At 48.3% G+C, this 16,855-nt stretch overlaps 1 long non-coding RNA gene across 1 annotated transcript; it reads left to right on the top strand.

The window, feature by feature from the left end:
- The first annotated feature begins 4,142 nt into the window (after window positions 1-4,142).
- LOC111834999 (uncharacterized) lies at window positions 4,143-16,105 on the top strand. Its single transcript, XR_002836125.1, has 3 exons — window positions 4,143-4,196; window positions 4,411-4,437; window positions 16,037-16,105. It is a non-coding gene; the product is annotated as an uncharacterized lncRNA (long non-coding RNA).
- Window positions 16,106-16,855: the final 750 nt, after the last annotated feature.

Raw genomic sequence — 16,855 nt, 5'->3', positions numbered from 1 at the left:
TTGAGTGAGTCCAACAGCAAGATGAGAATGATTATGATGTCTCAGAGAGCGCATGCAGAGCTCATACAAAAACAGCGACGTAAACTTCAGACTTTTTTTTTTTAACATATACTAGATAATATTGAAAAGGGGCCGTCATTAAAATTGCAAAGCTCGCTAAGTTTAGTTTCCTATGACTGAGTAAAAATGCTTTTGCGCAACTTATTGATGGTTTGAACCCAGAAAACTTTTGCAGTCTTGCAATGTGACTATTGCATGTGCACGAGAAGCCATGTCGATATTAAAGTCACTCGTAGTGCAGGCCTTGTTTAGAGGAATGCACGGTGGCGCACTAGGTGGTATAGTGTCCCTGCACATCGCTGCTTTGTGTGTGTGGGGTTTGCATGTTCACTCTGTGTGTGTGTGGGGTTTGCGTGTTCACTTTTTGTGTGTGTGGGGTTTGCGTGTTCACTATGTGTGTGTGGGGTTTGCGTGTTCACTCTTTGTGTGTGTGACTTTTCGGCGGAATCTCCGGTTGCCTTTCACTGTCCAAAAACTTGCAACTTAAGTGAATTGAAGAGCTTAAATTTGACCATATGTGGTTGGTTCCTGCCAACTGCAGTATATTATATTATATTGTATTATATTATATTATATTATATTATATTATATTATACTGTGCAGTGGTTAGCACTGTTACCTCACACCTCTGGGGCGAGGGTTTGAGTCTCTGCTATGGCTCCTTGTGTTTGGAGTTTGCATGTTCTCCTCGTGTGATTGTGGGGTTTTCTTTGAGATCTCCGGCTTTCCCCCCACAGTCCAAAAACTTGCTGAGGTTAATTGGAGCTACCAAATTGCCCGTAGGTGTGCCTGTGTGAGTGAATGGTGTGTGAGTGTGTCCTGTGATGGATTGGTGCCCCACCCTGGGCTGTTCCCTGCCTTGAACTCAAAGGCTCCCGACCCCCCCCCGCGTCCTTGAATGGGACAAGCGGTTACAGAAAAGAGATGGATGGATTTAAACGATTACTGGATGAATTGCCAGATTAATCGGTAGATTACTGGATTCCTGATATAATCAGTAGTGGCTACTATCAACAAAATGATGCACTCTTGTGTTACAGAGCTGTCGTGCGAGGACAGGTTAGGAGTCCCCTGGGGGGGTAACACATTCTAGCATACATAGTGTTACAGGAACAGGCAGGGTCACCCCTGTAGAGCACTTTACAGTCAGCGGTAAGGCAAGGGCACCAGTGGCTGTTTCAGGTGTGAGTACGGGATGCCCACAGGGGACAGTGGGGGATGCTACTGGTGCAGCTGGAGCCCATAGCCGGGTACATTCACGCCAGCTGTGGCTTCTCTCTCGCCTGAGATAATGTAATCGAATGTAAATTAATGTAAATATTGTTTTGCAAGGTGATATTTGTTTATTTTTCTCGAAACCTGCAAAAATGATATTAAGTGCGAAGCTTACTGTTATTGTGGGTTTATAAGTTAATTCAGTTTGAACCTCCATCAAAACACTGGAAACAAAACAGTAATTTAATCTAAATCTTTTAAACTCTTGTTATGTTTGCCTCTGGCTGAATGATGCAAACACTGAGTACGTCCCAGTGATCCCACAGCGAGCACATCCGTCTCCTGTTGCCTCTCATTCTTCTTGATTCTTCTTCTCCTTTTCCTCCTTCTGCTCCTCCTTCTACTCCTCCTCCTCCTCCTTCTTGTTCCTCTTCATCTTTTTCTCCTCCTTCGTTTTTTCACTTTTTAATTATTCTTACAATCAACCTCATCATCATTACCACCATCATTATTGTTACCTCACATTAGGGTTACGGATAGACAGATAGGGATTTTGATTAGATATTTTATCTTTATTATTTTAAAATTACAAAAATTGAGCTAAAAAAATGTCTGGTTTACCTGTTCCTTCATTTGTACTTCTGGGTTGTCCAGATTTCCTCATAGATCCTCTCCATTCAGTCAGGAGTCTAGATTCTCCTTGTGAACCCTCAAATCATGTTATAGACGCTGGGTTTGACCCCCTGATTTCCCCCATAGAACCCCAAGATTTGGCACATGTCCAGTTTGTCATTGTGGATTCCCCAGATTTCTCCTGTTGAATCCCCAGAAATCCCCTCTGGATAAGGAAGAAAAACATGTTTCATGTGTTAACAATTTGTTACTCTGCCATCAAAAATGAATTAATGTAAACCTTACTTTATCATACAGGATAACCAGAGGGTAGAACAACTACTGCATAACACTGTGCATCTCCCCTGCTTATAAGAAATGCATGAGCCATTGCAGTGTTGGAGAAATTAAATTATTAAAAGGAAAAACTGTATAAGACCCAATGTGTCTCAGTAAAGCAACATTTCCCTACATGTCCACATTATTACCCCACAGCTGTAACTCTTTGCAAAGCTGGACTACCAGGCTACAGCTGGCCATGTCACAAGAAACGCTGATGGATCAGCGACAGAGCTGGGGTCCTCGGTGCCCCGTGACCTGCACATGCATCCATCCCCCAGGGTCCCAATGCCCCACTCCCGGGTCTCAGCTTTCACCTGGCAATCTCACCGTAATTGCACGTGTTGCTTTGTTATCCTCAGACTGCCGTGATCTTTTTGCCAGTGAGTTCATGAGCTTCACCACTGGGGATGAGTGATCGGCACAGTTCATGCTGTCGGTCATGTTTGCGCCCATTACGGGACATGTGTGCACGGTCCCGCTCGGTGCTCGTACCACCTGGTCACATACACTGCACATACAGGAAGCTCTTTGTTAACCGGACCAATCAGTACCTGGGGGAACAAGTGGAGGACGGAGTCCGTCCCAAGAATGGGATATCACCAGTAACTTGTGGCATGTGGCAGTTGCTAGGCAACGAAATCTGTCGATTTTTGAGTGAACTAGTTGTCATTAACCCTATACATTTTTCAGAATAAATTCCCTGTGGTTTGTTTTCTTTGCACAAGACCTAATACTGAAAGGAAACTCAGCTGTGGGAACGTCTACAGGAGTAATTAGCAGCTTATAGTTATATAATTATATAGTTATATTGTTATATGGTTATATAGTGGGAAAACACAACTTCGTTACAAAAGCAGGTTCAGTTTTCTTGCTATTTTCTTGGCAGCTAATACAAGTCTTAATCCTTAATCCTTAGATGTTAGCATCCATTTAGATTTTTTTAGCTTTTAAACAGATTTGTTTCTGTGTTGTATATTCCTAGGATGGAGGTGTCTGTTTCTATGTGTGTGTGTGTGTGTGTGTGTGTGTGTGCGCGTGTGTCCTAGAAATGCTCCTGTCTCTCTCAGAAATGCCCCAAAGTCAGAATTGGGTGGAAGTGGCTGCCTTGCTCGTTGACCGCATGTACACAACCCCCATCCCCTTCCGAGACCTGCCCCCAGCATGGGGGAGACGGTAATGAGCCCAGACAGGTATGTCCCAGCTGAAAGTTACTTTCAAACACCATGCCCAAGTATGAGTAATGTGGTGCGGTTCGACGTGAGAGCAGAGGACACATTACCAAGAGGGGCAGCATTGCAAGCACAGCAAATGGTGGGGACTTCCTCCCTGTGGACGAAAGACTCACACATCTTAAAGCTGACTCCTTTGACAGGGCTACGTCCATGTCGAGGGGTAGCAGGACTCGACCCCAGCCAGTCGGTGAGTGTGCTCACTCATTATCTGTGTGAATAGTCCATCTGATTTCCCATAAAGCCGATTAATAAATGACAGGGCGGTCATGTTGGGATGTCAGAGGTTAAAGGCCAGAGGCATTAGGGTTGACTCCGCCTCCCTCTACACTCCCAAAGCACCCCCCCCCCCACCGTCAGCTGATCGATCCTCATTGGCGATAGTGCCAGCGGGGGCTCACTCAAGGTTCCCCCGCCGCTATAAATGACAGAATGCTACGAAGCCCCAGTGGTGGGGAGGAGATTTACGGCTTCATGGCTTCTGGTTCTTCTGTTTCTCCACCACCGTGACCAGCTCAGGAATGACCTTCCATGGGTCACTTTCAAGACCCAGGAAACTTACCTGCTCAGTCACGGTTCAGGTTTTTTTAATCAACCTTTCAAGTGTCACCTCACTTGGTTTCAAGATTCAAATCTTGTATGACTGTGTGTGTCCCTTGAGATAAACTGTCATCTCAGCCTTGAGTCCTATGCTGCCTGGGATAGGGTCCAGCCGCCCCCCCGATGACCCCGACTAGCGTAAGAGTTTATAGGATGGATGCAGAAAGATGTGGGCGGCAGGAGTGTGATCCTGATCGACCAAACAGCCACTGATGTAACATGGACGGATTAACTGGAAATTCTAATAGTATATGATAATACAATGTTTTTGGTGTTTATTTATCTTTCTTTTCTGAGATTCTCTGTTTGTTTGTCTCCCTGCTGATCCTCCGGCGCCGGCCAAACCCTCCAGTTAAGTGTGGTGAGACATGCATTCACAGTGAGTATTGCTGTTACTTATTTGTTTATTTTGTGGTTTAGAAAAATCACACACTTTCAACAAAATTGTATTGGCAGGCATTCTACCACACTTGCATTGTTTCCACTGGGCATTATGTGCTTATCTGATCTCTTTTACAATACATGTTTCAAACTATATTCTATATAAATGAGTGAGTGAGCTACCTGGAGAGAACCTTTTATTTTGAGGTGCTGGACCACAGAATAGGAAGGCTGACTTTTGTTTTAGGAAAAACATCCAAAGAAAAACTAGTATTATACTGAAGACTCGTGCACACAAGTTGCAAACACTTCACTGGTGATGTTTTAAATAAGATAAGGCTGACTGCTGCGTGTTGTTTGCTTGCAGGTTGCTAATTGGTTGTCCGTTTGGTCACTAATGCTAGACTAATATGTCATCATTGTTGTTTCCTGTGACTTACAGGATTAATTAAACATGAGTCAGTGGTTTGTCGTTGTTGAATATTCAACACAGGGCTGTGTAGAGGTTAAAGAGCCTCACTTCACCATTATACAAGTTAATAACCCCTAAAAAGTTCAACCAAATGTATCAACCCGATAGCTGGCAGCGTCACTTCTACATGATTTTAACAGTACTTCTGTCGTTATTCATCATTTTAGACAAACTGCTAATATATACTGACAAGAAAAAGCAGCAGACAGCAGTGTAGAAAAAGTGTAAAACTAAAGTAAACATAACAAACTTCAACCCGCATGGTTGACCTTATAAAACCATTCCAGGTGGATCCGAATAGACGCAGCTGAGTGTCATAAATTGCGTTGTTTTACCATTTAGTCCTAAGAAATCACCCGAAGCCGGGTGCTCAGTCTAGTGTCAGGTAGAACATGCGCACGCTGAACATCAAAAACCATAGATAAACGTATAACTGTCAGCAAAGTTAATGTCTGTAAAACAAACAGTTTGCTTTCTGTCGCTCAGTTAATATTCAGTGTCAAGTACAAAGGGAACAAGGCAGTGGAGGAGCACGCCAGTGTGAATCCTCAATGTGATGTACGCTCTGTGATTAACAGAAGCATGAATTGACATCTTGGCCTTCATGTTTAATTCAGTTCATCGCCCCGACGTCGCATTTAGTTCCGTATAAACCATTTCCGCTAAAGGATATTTACCGCTCTGCTTGCCAGGGAGGCCTTGACATGGCACTCTTTCAGGCTTTTGTTGCTGTTGATAAAATTGAGCATTTAAGGGTTTGTGCTTTTGATTCGCTGGGAAAAATACCATAATTTGCATAGACAAAAATCTGTATTCACTGAAAAAAACACGAAAACCCCGGAAGAAGAAAATTTCTCTTAAAGGTCACAGGAATTAGCTTTTTGCCTTTATCGGTCCCCTGGGGGCCAGTAGAAGGCGGCTGTCGGGCTGCTGCTACGTGATGTAAGATTGATTTTCGGTTCTGACGTGGTTAGGCTCGGTCAGCGGTGACCCGCGGCAGTGCGGGCGGGTGGCCGTCAGCGCTTGACTACGTGAGGATGTGTGGTTTTTTTTTTAAACGAGGTTTGTTTTACACTGAGGGTCTAATTAATATATTAAAAATTACGTCCGGGCTGAAGCTGTCTGCTTCAAAGACGCTGCGGCGTGGTGGCGACTTGCCCGAAGCCCGGGACCCGGGACCCGCACCCCACTGAGCGACGCCGGTTGAGCCAGCGGCCAGCCAATCACAGGACGGAAGCGCGCTTTGTAGTGCAGGCGAGGACAGAGCCAGAGAGCCCCCCGGCAACGGGGGGCGGCCGGGTGCGCCGCCGTTTGCCGTGGCCTGCATGTTAACAGGCTCTCGACCCCCCCACGTCCTTGCCCTTTTTATTACAGCCCCATCTCTAACCTTGGCATGATGGTTCTTCGTCTGGTCATGTTCCGCGACGCCTGTTCTCTCTCCTTTGGCATCCCCCCCCCCCCCCCCCGCCCCACCTGCAGCTCATTTGCTCATAAAACCACCTAACAGCTTCCAAAAATAATATACAATATACCCAAAAAGAATGTTTTCTTCAAGAGATTTTTTGGTCATTCCAGTTTACAGAGAAAGAGAGAAATTGTGTGTGTGTGTGTGTATGTATATATATATATATTATATATATATATATATATATATATATATATATAGAGAGAGAGAGAGAGAGAGAGAGAGAGAGAGACAGAGAGAGACAGAGAGGGAGAGAGATGTTTTCCAAGCCTTGTGCCCAATGACCCTGGTCAGGTTGAATGTGGATAGATGGATGGATGGATGGAAGGATGGGTGGGTGGATGGATGGATGCATGCATGGATGGATGGATGGATGGATGGGTGGGTGGATGGATGGATGGATGGATGCATGGAAGGATGGGTGGGTGGATGGATGCATGCATGGATGGATGGATGGGTGGGTGGTATGGTGAGTCACTGTTTGATTAGTCTGATTTATCTTTGCTTAGAGGTACTGTAGGTAAATCATGTCCGGATGGCACTTGCACAGGCAGGTATCCCTTGGGACCGAAGCATGTAATGATGTTAGCAGTAATGTTACAGTCTTGCGCCATGCTGTGCGGAAGGGGGCACATTTCATCATGCTAATGGACATGGCACCTCCGCCTCACGCATGTGACACCGCGAGAGCTAAAATCGCATTTCTCTCATGGTGGGGATCTCGCGTGAAAGTGGGGTCTGGGAGACAGGGCATTCTGCTACGTGCCTCTGGGGGGGGGGGGGGCTGATAATGAAAAAAGGTGCGACATGGATGGGGTTGTCGGCGGGGAGCGCACGCTGTCACCCCGAGGCAGCCCCTCACGCTCAGCTCTGAGTACGGTGATGGTCCGTATTAATTCACAGGAGCACAGCCATTCTCCAGGTGTGAGGGCATGTCCAGGTCCCCGGAGGTGCCACACCGAATAGGGCACGAAAGCTCACAGAAGTTTCCTTCCTTGCAGTGGATCTTTCAATTCCATCCTTCTCACTGCTGAATCCAGTTGTATGAGACATGCGCGCACACATTCCCTTCCGGGGATGGGGGGGGTAAAGGCCTCGGGTCCAATCAGGGGCCAAGGCTGTCAGTCATCATGTTGTCTGATTTGTCGGCAGTTGGAGACCTAATTACCTCTCTGAGCCGAACCCTAAAACCCCGCCCTCCTGCTTCCCCATCTCTCACTGCAACCTGACAGGATTTTAAATGGGCCATTTAATTAGCATTTTCTAAACATGTAGGGGCAGAATTAAGTTAACAGGCATCCCTTTAATTATTCATGAAAACAAATTAACCTTTAAATATCAGCGAGAGGAGGGCCTCGCCTGTTTTCCTTCGGCGCGGCTCCGTCGAGCCGATTTCCGAAATTTATTCAAATTTGTGGCCGCCCCGGACTCCTCCTCTTCCCGACCTTTACCCCCTTGTCGGGCCCTTGGCACCACTTCTGTATAAGGTGCGATTGTATGTGGGGCACTAAGTAGTTCATTATGTGACTGGCAGTCAAATCAGGTCAGATGGATGCAGCGCTGCCCCGAGCTGGGATTTGACAGCCGGCTAAGAGACGCGTAATAATAAGTTAATTAGACGTTCGCTCGCTGGACCCGGAGCCAAGCCATCGACAGTGTATATGGCTCCGGTGCAGGAATATATTTCACAAACACGCCCCGGATTCTCTTATCGCACACTGAGGTAGCGGTGGTTCTCTCATTAGGATTAAAACTCCGCTGGTTTCAACATTCGAATTGTCTCTAACTGAAGGGGGAAAAAAATGAACTTTTCAAAAGAAGTAGAATAAACCTATTTTAGCCGTGTTTACTTTTCGACTTCTGACAGCGGCACCTTTAATTAGTGCCCATGGACGCCGGGATCGGCGCATGCCCACAACACCCGCAATATGTGACCTTTAAATATCACACTTGCAGCAGCAGCCGCGTCGGCCGTTTGATGCAAAGTTCTGCGTACCAGAACGGACATGTGGCAAGAGGGGCTGGGGGATTTTCCCCTCAGTGAAGAGGGCCCATCAGACGACTGGAAGGGTAAAAAAGGATTCGTTTCATGCGAGTGGCTGGTGCATCCTGGGAATACGAGTGCCGACTGGCAGAGCCAGGAAATGGCGAGCTCTGGGCCAGATGACGTGTGTTAATACATGGATCTGGAACACTTTCGCAGGCTGCGGCGCTCTGGCCTTGGAGTTTCATGGGTTATTTTTAGGTCCATACATAATTTACTCGGCCGATGAAGAGGATTTATAAACACATGCAAATCGTCACGTGCAGCCCCCCAGCCCCCATCGGGCTCAGCCGCCAAACCGCGGAAAGGTCGAAGGGTGTTCTCCAGAAATGTCAATTCCCTGCGGACCAACGTCGCTGTTTTTCTGGGCCTGACCAGCGCCTGGTAGGACAGAAAGGCACTGACCGCTTACATGGTGCTGATTGTTGTGATTCATGGGTGCGGGGGCCCTGGGGGCCAGGCGCCGTTTGGAGAGTCATTGCTGTGGTCCTTTATCCATGCTGTGGGTCGGCCCACTTTATCACGGCACCATACTCATGTTCATTCATGCAGGCCCAGTATACACCTCGAACCCCCCTTTCTGCTGATCGATTTCATTTATTAAATTTATGTCGGGTTCCTCCAGATTCGCGGGGGTGTTGCTGAGTTACTGCGTTACTATAAATTTGTTAGTGCTATTAGCCTGATTCTTTAGGGTTTGACTACAGGATTATGTGTCTTTTTTCCATGATATTTTTGTTTTTATGGTTGGCGCACCTCGAGAACCCTTCATCCGGGCGGACTTAAACAGCTTATTCTTTATCCATTTATAACGACGGGCTTTTCAGCACGGTTAATCAACGGCCGGGAGGCCGACAGACCGGGTTACTTAACTCAACCTGCTCCCAATAGCAGCCAAGCCAGTAAGACAACTGGGTCAGTGAAGTAATGGCAGATTCGACCTTCAGAAGAGGGCAGTGGCCGGCCTCGTATCTGACGACCCACATTTGAGAGCGATTAATCGTGGGCCTGTGCATAGTGGCTAGATCCCCTTCCCTCTAAATGCAATGAATGTTTAGACTCTTTCTCTGCCCCAGTCGCTTTGAATAAAAGTGTCTCCTAGGCAACAGAGTAACAGTATTATTGTACAAATAGCTGGACCGGGCTGCTGTTGACGTCACTCACAGTGGAAGACGGCCGCTCCGTCATGGTGGGCCTGCCTTCTGGGTCCAGTGACGTCTCTGGGCCCCATTTCTGATGTGAGTGGCACCCACTGGTCTTACCCCCCCAGCCAGAGAGACACTGAGGCCAAGAGGAAAAAAACAGTACAGAGAGAGACCGGTGACTCCAAAGGCGGGGTGCTGAGTCAGCGCTCAACACTGCCCGGCACGGGACGCGTGTCAGCACATCTGACCCATACGGCCTCATTAAACGGCCCGACAGCGGCAGCTCAGAGCTGCCATTTCTTAACAGGGCTGCTTCCTTCAATCCATTAAGTCCCCGAACAAGGGATCTTGGGGTCCGGATGAGAGGTACAAGCCCCAGACCCCCAGCCCTACACCTCCGCTGAAATCCCTCCCTCCTCCCCACTTTCCTCATTAGCGGCCTGCTCGGGAAGAGAAGAGCGATTGCGGCCGTTTTTGTTTCGGATGAGTAGGACGGCGTGGTGTGTAAAGCTCACCATAGGGCTGAACCTTTTCGGGATGTGCTGCATTGAGAGACATTCCCTGTGGAAAAAAGAAAAGAAACCATTCATCGTCGTCATTCCCATAATTTGCCGAATTAACTTTAAAATCTTTAAAATACCACAAGAAAACAATTTTTGTTTCCTCAGCAATCAGACGCTGTAAATGGAGGCAGGGTTTCTGTGTTGTTGCTGTAATCACATCACAGCTTTATGGTGAGATTTTACTCTCATCAGTAAATAAAGGGGCATAAGCCTCATTTGATGATAGTGTATTCATTAGCCTCCATTAAGTAATGGGATGGAATTAATAAGGGAGCGATGGAAGATTCATTTGGAACATAAATAATGTGTTTTTTCCTTCGTTCCTCTGTGAGGAATGGATTGTTTTCCGTGCCGCATGCAGCAACGGGGCTCTGCTCTCTCGTTAAGTCAAAGGCAGAGTGTCTTTGCTATCATCTGCAACTATATGACACACGGGTCACACACTGAGGTGACATTTCTGTATCGTTGGTCGCAGTGCAAACAAACTGTAATAAATAGAGCATAAATATGTAAGATATTTAAACATGACATACTGAGAGAGGGATATTAGACAGACACGTACCTAACACACTTAACACACGTGGCATTAACACAGGAACAGGCAGTGCTTGGACGCCTCGACGTGACACCCGTGCTGCACGCCATTCCGCCATCTTGCCTTCCAGTGTCCTGTGAGGATCACAGGCAAGGCTGTGGGCGGGGCTAGTCGCACCCGGGCTGGTGCTCAGCGGGGACACTGCGCTTTAACCGGCCCTCCTCCTGTTAGTGTTCGGTTTCTTCTCAGCTGCTGGGGCCTGAGCACCTTCGCTCCCCCACTTAGAGGACCCCCATATGGCTATGTAGGCGGCGCTGTCACGGGCGAGGCCCACGATTAAAGATGGAGGGAGTGTGGTTCCTTGGCGAACCTGCTGAAGGCCGTTTTAGGCTGCATAATCTCCCCAGAACGCCGCGAACCCAAGCAGACTGCATTACGGCTGATAAGAGCTGTTGGAAATGAAGGTCAGTGGTTATGACACCTGTTCACTGGCCCCTCGGTGGGAGAGCTAGGCACCCTTGCTGTTTAATCTGGATGCAGTTTGTGCTTCGGCCTATTTTAGTAGTGGGAGGGGCCTCATACATAATTCCCTCAGAATAGACCTGTGCGCCTTGGTAATAATTGGCAGTGTTTATGTACAGTTTAATTGGCCACAGGAGTTGTTCTTTCCCGGCCCTGCATCCGTCAATCTGTCATTTACGCGGGATTGTATGTGATATTGTGCTGAAATTGGTTATTGCCTCCTTTGAACTATAGAATGAGAGAAAGAATTATTTTGGGGGCATCAGTAATCTGTTGTTGAAGGTGTTGGGTGTTTGATATCACCCCCGCTAGGTCGCTTAGTGGATTATCTTCTATCTGGAGAAGAATGCACCCGGAACGTTAAATGATTTGTCAAACCCGATCGGGAGAGCAGCAAGCAGAGAACAGGCCCTGCATCCATGTGCTGCTCATGGCTGACATCTAACCTTGAGGACAGACAAAGCTGCTTTGCAGCATCTGCTGTTACATTTGTACTATATATTTTTAAATTGGAAACTGGGGGGGGGGGGGTGTAGTGACTCAGCAGTGACTGTTTTTATCTCACTGTTTTTTAAATCTGGGCCTAGCTCTGCATGCAGGCCATTCGTAGGTTCTCCAGATGTTCAGGTTCTACAGCTTTCGTTGGTAGGTGAGCGTTGGAGCCCAATGATAAGAAGCGAACTTTATTATCATGGACCAAACGATAAATCAGTCATCGAAAGTTTTATCTGACATACCCACAGTCATACTCAGTACAGTGTGCAGGGAAATATCTTGTTGCCTGACTTCAAGACTGTGAAACCGGGCCCATAAGTATAGACGAGACTTTCAACAATGAACTTTAACCAATAACATCATTAACATCTTTTTATGCTGTGCAATTAGCAGTAAAGTGACAGGTTTAAGTGCAAAGAGTCGAATTAATAAATAAGGCAGCATTTCCATATGTAAGCTATACGGTGGGCATACATGTGACGCCAGATATGTTGAGAATCCCGCCCATACAATGGAAAAACGCAGGATCGCGTTCACCATAGACAGCTGTGCAGGCCGTGTGTCAGACCTCACACAGTGCAGCGTGATACAACACAGTCTATATATGAATAAAGCAGATGCACCAGGGAGGGATTTATCATCATGGCTGGCGTGATATCGGAATAAATACGGCATGTAGAATAACTATAGAGATGGTGGGATGGGTGCAGCATTGCGGAAGGTGCCAAGGGATATGGGGGGGGGGATCTTACGGTCATTATTAAGTTGTGTGGGAGATGGGGGGCAGCAGGGTGTTGAGGACCTGGACAGCCTCGGGGGAGAAGCTGTAGCTGAGCCTGGATGCTGCGATATCTCCAGACAGAGGGGGGGGGGGGGGGGGGTTGGGGGGTCAGCCAGCATGCTGGAGGCCATGCGAATGTAGCATTTGTCATGAGTATCCAGAATGGGGCAGGGGCTGTTGATGTTTCTGTTGTATTTCACCCTCCATTGACCTATTGTTTGAGGAATTTGTGATTCCCATACCAGGCAGTGATGCAGTCGGTGCGGACACTCACTACGGACACTCGCTGTAGAACATGGTGAGGGAGGCTCATTCTCCGCAGTCGCCACAAGACACAGAGGTGCGGTTGCACTTCATTGGCTAGAGAGGTGGTGTTGAGATACCAGGTGAGGTCATATGTGTTTAGTGCTTCTGATTGTCTCCATGGAGTGGCCATTGATGGAGAAAGAGTCCACATCGGTCTTCCTGAAGTCGGCAATCATCTCTTTAGTTTTATCCATGAGACTTTTGTTCCAACCCACCAGCTGCTCCACCTCCACTGCATGTGTAATCAGTGTCCTGTATTAGCTATTGCACCTTTATCAGGATGCTTTAGTCCAGATACATCATGATCTGCTTGGCTTAGCAGCTACTGCTGATGAATGGAGGTATTTTTAGACTATGTGCCGTGTTTGCTTATGTGGTGTTGCCCTTCTGTCAAACTGAAATGAGCATAGAATGTTCCTGAATATCTCCAATGACCCACGACCTCCATTAGGGGAATCCTGAACCCCAACCCACCCCCAACGTTAATGAGTGAACAAACACCTTTGTGTTTTAATCGGCACCTCAGCCTAACCCATAACCAATGGCACCACCAATTCAAATTAGCCTCAAGCCGTGGGTCCAAACCTCAAGCCCACGCAAAAAAGCTGAGCTCATTAGGCTACAACCGGGCCCAGTTGGTAAATCAGGGTATGAATAGTCCGTTCGATAACAATTAGAGCCGCAGTCCGCTTGGCGCGATCGGCGCATCACCGTCCTCGCAGCCTGTTCCTGACGTGGCGTTTCGGGTCAGGGACCCATAACCCAAAAACCGAGGCTTCACCAACCCAGGAGCTTCTGTTGCGTAGCCCCTTCAGGCTCCGTCTTCACCCCGAACCTCTGCAGTAAAATATGCAGCTGTACAACAGAAACAGGCAGTTGCCTAGGATCGAGCTGCTGGCTGCAAATACGTGTTTCATATGAATGCGTTTGTTTGTACGTTTCGCCATCTGTCAAACCGGAGCGTTGCACCAAGATTCAATCAAACGGCATTTAAAGCCAAAGGTTTCATTTGTGCGATGTGATACATTGGGCTACACTGACGGGCAAAGTGGGCGGCTGCAGTAATGAGGGACACACGCTATTTTCATTCTCCACTGTCTCTCACCGTATTCAGGCCATAACTCCGCCAGCACCTGTCTCTTATTGTTCATCCACGCTGTATTTGCTGGGGTCTTTAACTATTTATCCGCTCACCCAATACACAGCCGTAACATAATAGGGATTTTTTTTTTGTAGTGTCTTTTTTTCCCCTCTAAAGAGCTCTTGAGGCCAATTTGGGGCACATTAAAGATGCAGACATGCTGGATATGCTGGTGTAATTCATTGACCTTACCAAGCGCTCTCCTTCTGTGCGTATGCATCATCCTAATGATTTAATTTGTACTACGGTTTCACTCCTTTGTCTCGTGTGTCTCCCCATATCGATTTCACCGGGTCGTGTCTGCTGTAGAGATGGACCACTTTGAAAAACCTGGAGTTAAAGCTGAGCTCCGAAGCCGTATCAATAATTAATATGTATGCGCATCATGGATTTTAAAACCGCTTGACCGCTGCTGCTGTTTTAAATAGACATTGCACATCTAAATATAGCCCTTGCCACCTCCCTTCCCTGCGTTCCTGTAACGGTGCTGCCGTCAACCATGCGCTATTCAAATGAGCTCCAAAATAATTTTACACCCCAGTTCTTAATAAGCCGTCCCCTACCCGCACGGAGCTTAATCGGACGACAAGCTCCCTCTGCAGTCATGGTGACGGACGTCGGAGAGGAAGATCTCCCGGCAGCCTGGATAACAGCTGACAGCGGACGCTCTTTCTTGGCTTTGGAGTCATGAGTCCGAATCTCTTGCTTATTATCAAACGGGCCTGTGAGCCGTCATTCTCAGGTGAGATAAAATCGGCGCAGGTCGACGTGCAGGGAAAACAAGCACCATTTATCTCTGGGAGCCGAGCGCGACGCCCGAGTACGTGGAGGAACTCTGCTTTATTAGAAGGGTGGAACCTTTATTTATCTGCACTGCCGTTCTCTATGGTCTGTCAGGTTCCCCGGACTGGAGATCTGCATTCCCGCAAATGTTTTTATGTCGGACTGAAAAGACTCCATCTCACTGACAAAGAGACTCATAAATGCCCCAGAATCCTGTGGGTTCCGGGTGCGAATCACAGAGCCAGGCGGTCTTGCTCACACTGGTGTGTATTGGGAGGTGTGTCAGGTTCCCCCAGCCTCACGCTGCCCCCCATTGCTTCTCTATAAGCCCCCCTTTAAAGTGCAAAGATTGCATCAAAGCAACAGCGATGTGCTTCTGTTTTGTAGCGGACAGACAAACATGCATGCAGTAGATTCTAAGTAATCTGGGGGGTGGGGGGGGGGGGGGGGTGTAATTCTCTGATCAAAGTAGCACGAATCCTTTGTTGAGTTAGATTTCATTTCCTTCAATCTGCCTGTCTGTGAGATTAAGTGCAGGCATCGCAGATGAGTGGCAGCACCGTGGCACAGTCTGAGCCGACGCCGTAACGGACGAGGCCGTGCCGTGGCACAGTCTGAGCCGACGCCGTAACGGACGAGGCCGTGCCGTGGCACAGTCTGAGCCGACGCCGTAACGGACGAGGCCGTGCCGTGGCACAGTCTGAGCCGGCGCCGTAACGGAGGAGGCCGTGCCGTGGCACAGTCTGAGCCGGCGCCGTAACGGACGAGGCCGTGCCGTGGCACAGTCTGAGCCGGCGCCGTAACGGCTGAGCTGGGATTGCAAAGGAGGAGGCCAATCTGCGGCAGCTCCTTAATGAAGGAGGCCGTGCCGTGGCACAGTCTGAGCCGGCGCCGTAACGGACGAGGCCGTGCCGTGGCACAGTCTGAGCCGACGCCGTAACGGACGAGGCCGTGCCGTGGCACAGTCTGAGCCGGCGCCGTAACGGACGAGGCCGTGCCGTGGCACAGTCTGAGCCGGCGCCGTAACGGACGAGGCCGTGCCGTGGCACAGTCTGAGCCGGCGCCGTAACAGCTGAGCTGGGATTGCAAAGGAGGAGGCCAATCTGCGCCAGCTCCTTAATGAAGGAGGTCGTGCCGTGGTACACTGTGAGCCGGCACCGTGAAGGAGGAGGCTGCACCGTGGTGCACTGTGACCCGGGGCCGTGAAGGCAGAGGCCGTGCTCTGAACCGGGGGAATGTCAAGAGCCGCGTCAGAGATGAGAGGCAGCCACTCAGCTGTGCATGCGGAGTATTTCTGCAAGTGGTTTATTCAGTCTGAGTTCTTTTCTTTCTTTTTCCCCAACAGAACCACAAAAGAACAAAACAAGCTGTGACTGAGAGACATTTTGTGGCAGATCGCACCATTCCTGGTGTTTTGTGAAAGTAAAATGGCCGCCGGCGAATGTGGGACACCCAGCCCTCAGCACGGGTGGCACGCAGGGATGACGAAATCCACTCTCAGCTCGGCTTGCTCATAACCAGGAACATTCCAGGCCCCCCACCAGTGAAATACAGAGTGACAGTTAAATAGGCACGGCCCATCAACACAGTGCATGGGGCAGCCGATGATGGCGGGGGCCGCAGCGGTCATGCCTCCCCTGTCAGCCTTGACCGGACGCTTAAGCTGGGCTTGGCAGTGCAACCCGAGGGTCTGCTTGTTGCTATTGGACACAGTGGTGTCAACAAAGCCAGCTGTTGGAGCCAGAGGCGTGGGGGGGCGGGGGGTTGTGGCCATTGTTACAGTTCATACTGCGGTGTCTTCATGAATCATTCATTTTCAGACAATCGCTGGCTCTCTTCCCGTGTAGGGAGATTCTGCTTTTTGTTTTCTTTTTTCATCTAGACTCTGATTTGGAACAACACTGGGGTGGTCACACTTAAGGGGGCTCTATCTTTTTTTCATGACATGCAAAGTTTTACTGTTTTTTTAAGAAAAACAATTTGAAAGAAAATGTTTTGAGGAAGCTGAAATATATTTATATTTACTTATGGAACTTTTAAAATGCTCGCACTCACACAAACATATAAAATTGTGCCTATTCAAAATGAATCACTGCAACGCCAAATTGTAATATCATTGTGGGATCTGTGGCAAATTTAGCCTTTAATCACTCATCTGATTTCA

This window comes from Paramormyrops kingsleyae, chromosome 10 (assembly GCF_048594095.1).
Source record: "Paramormyrops kingsleyae isolate MSU_618 chromosome 10, PKINGS_0.4, whole genome shotgun sequence".
NCBI classification, from domain to species: Eukaryota; Metazoa; Chordata; class Actinopteri; order Osteoglossiformes; family Mormyridae; genus Paramormyrops; species Paramormyrops kingsleyae.
The sequence above is the reverse complement of the archived record's forward strand: the minus strand, read 5'-3'. Positions and strand labels throughout refer to the sequence as shown.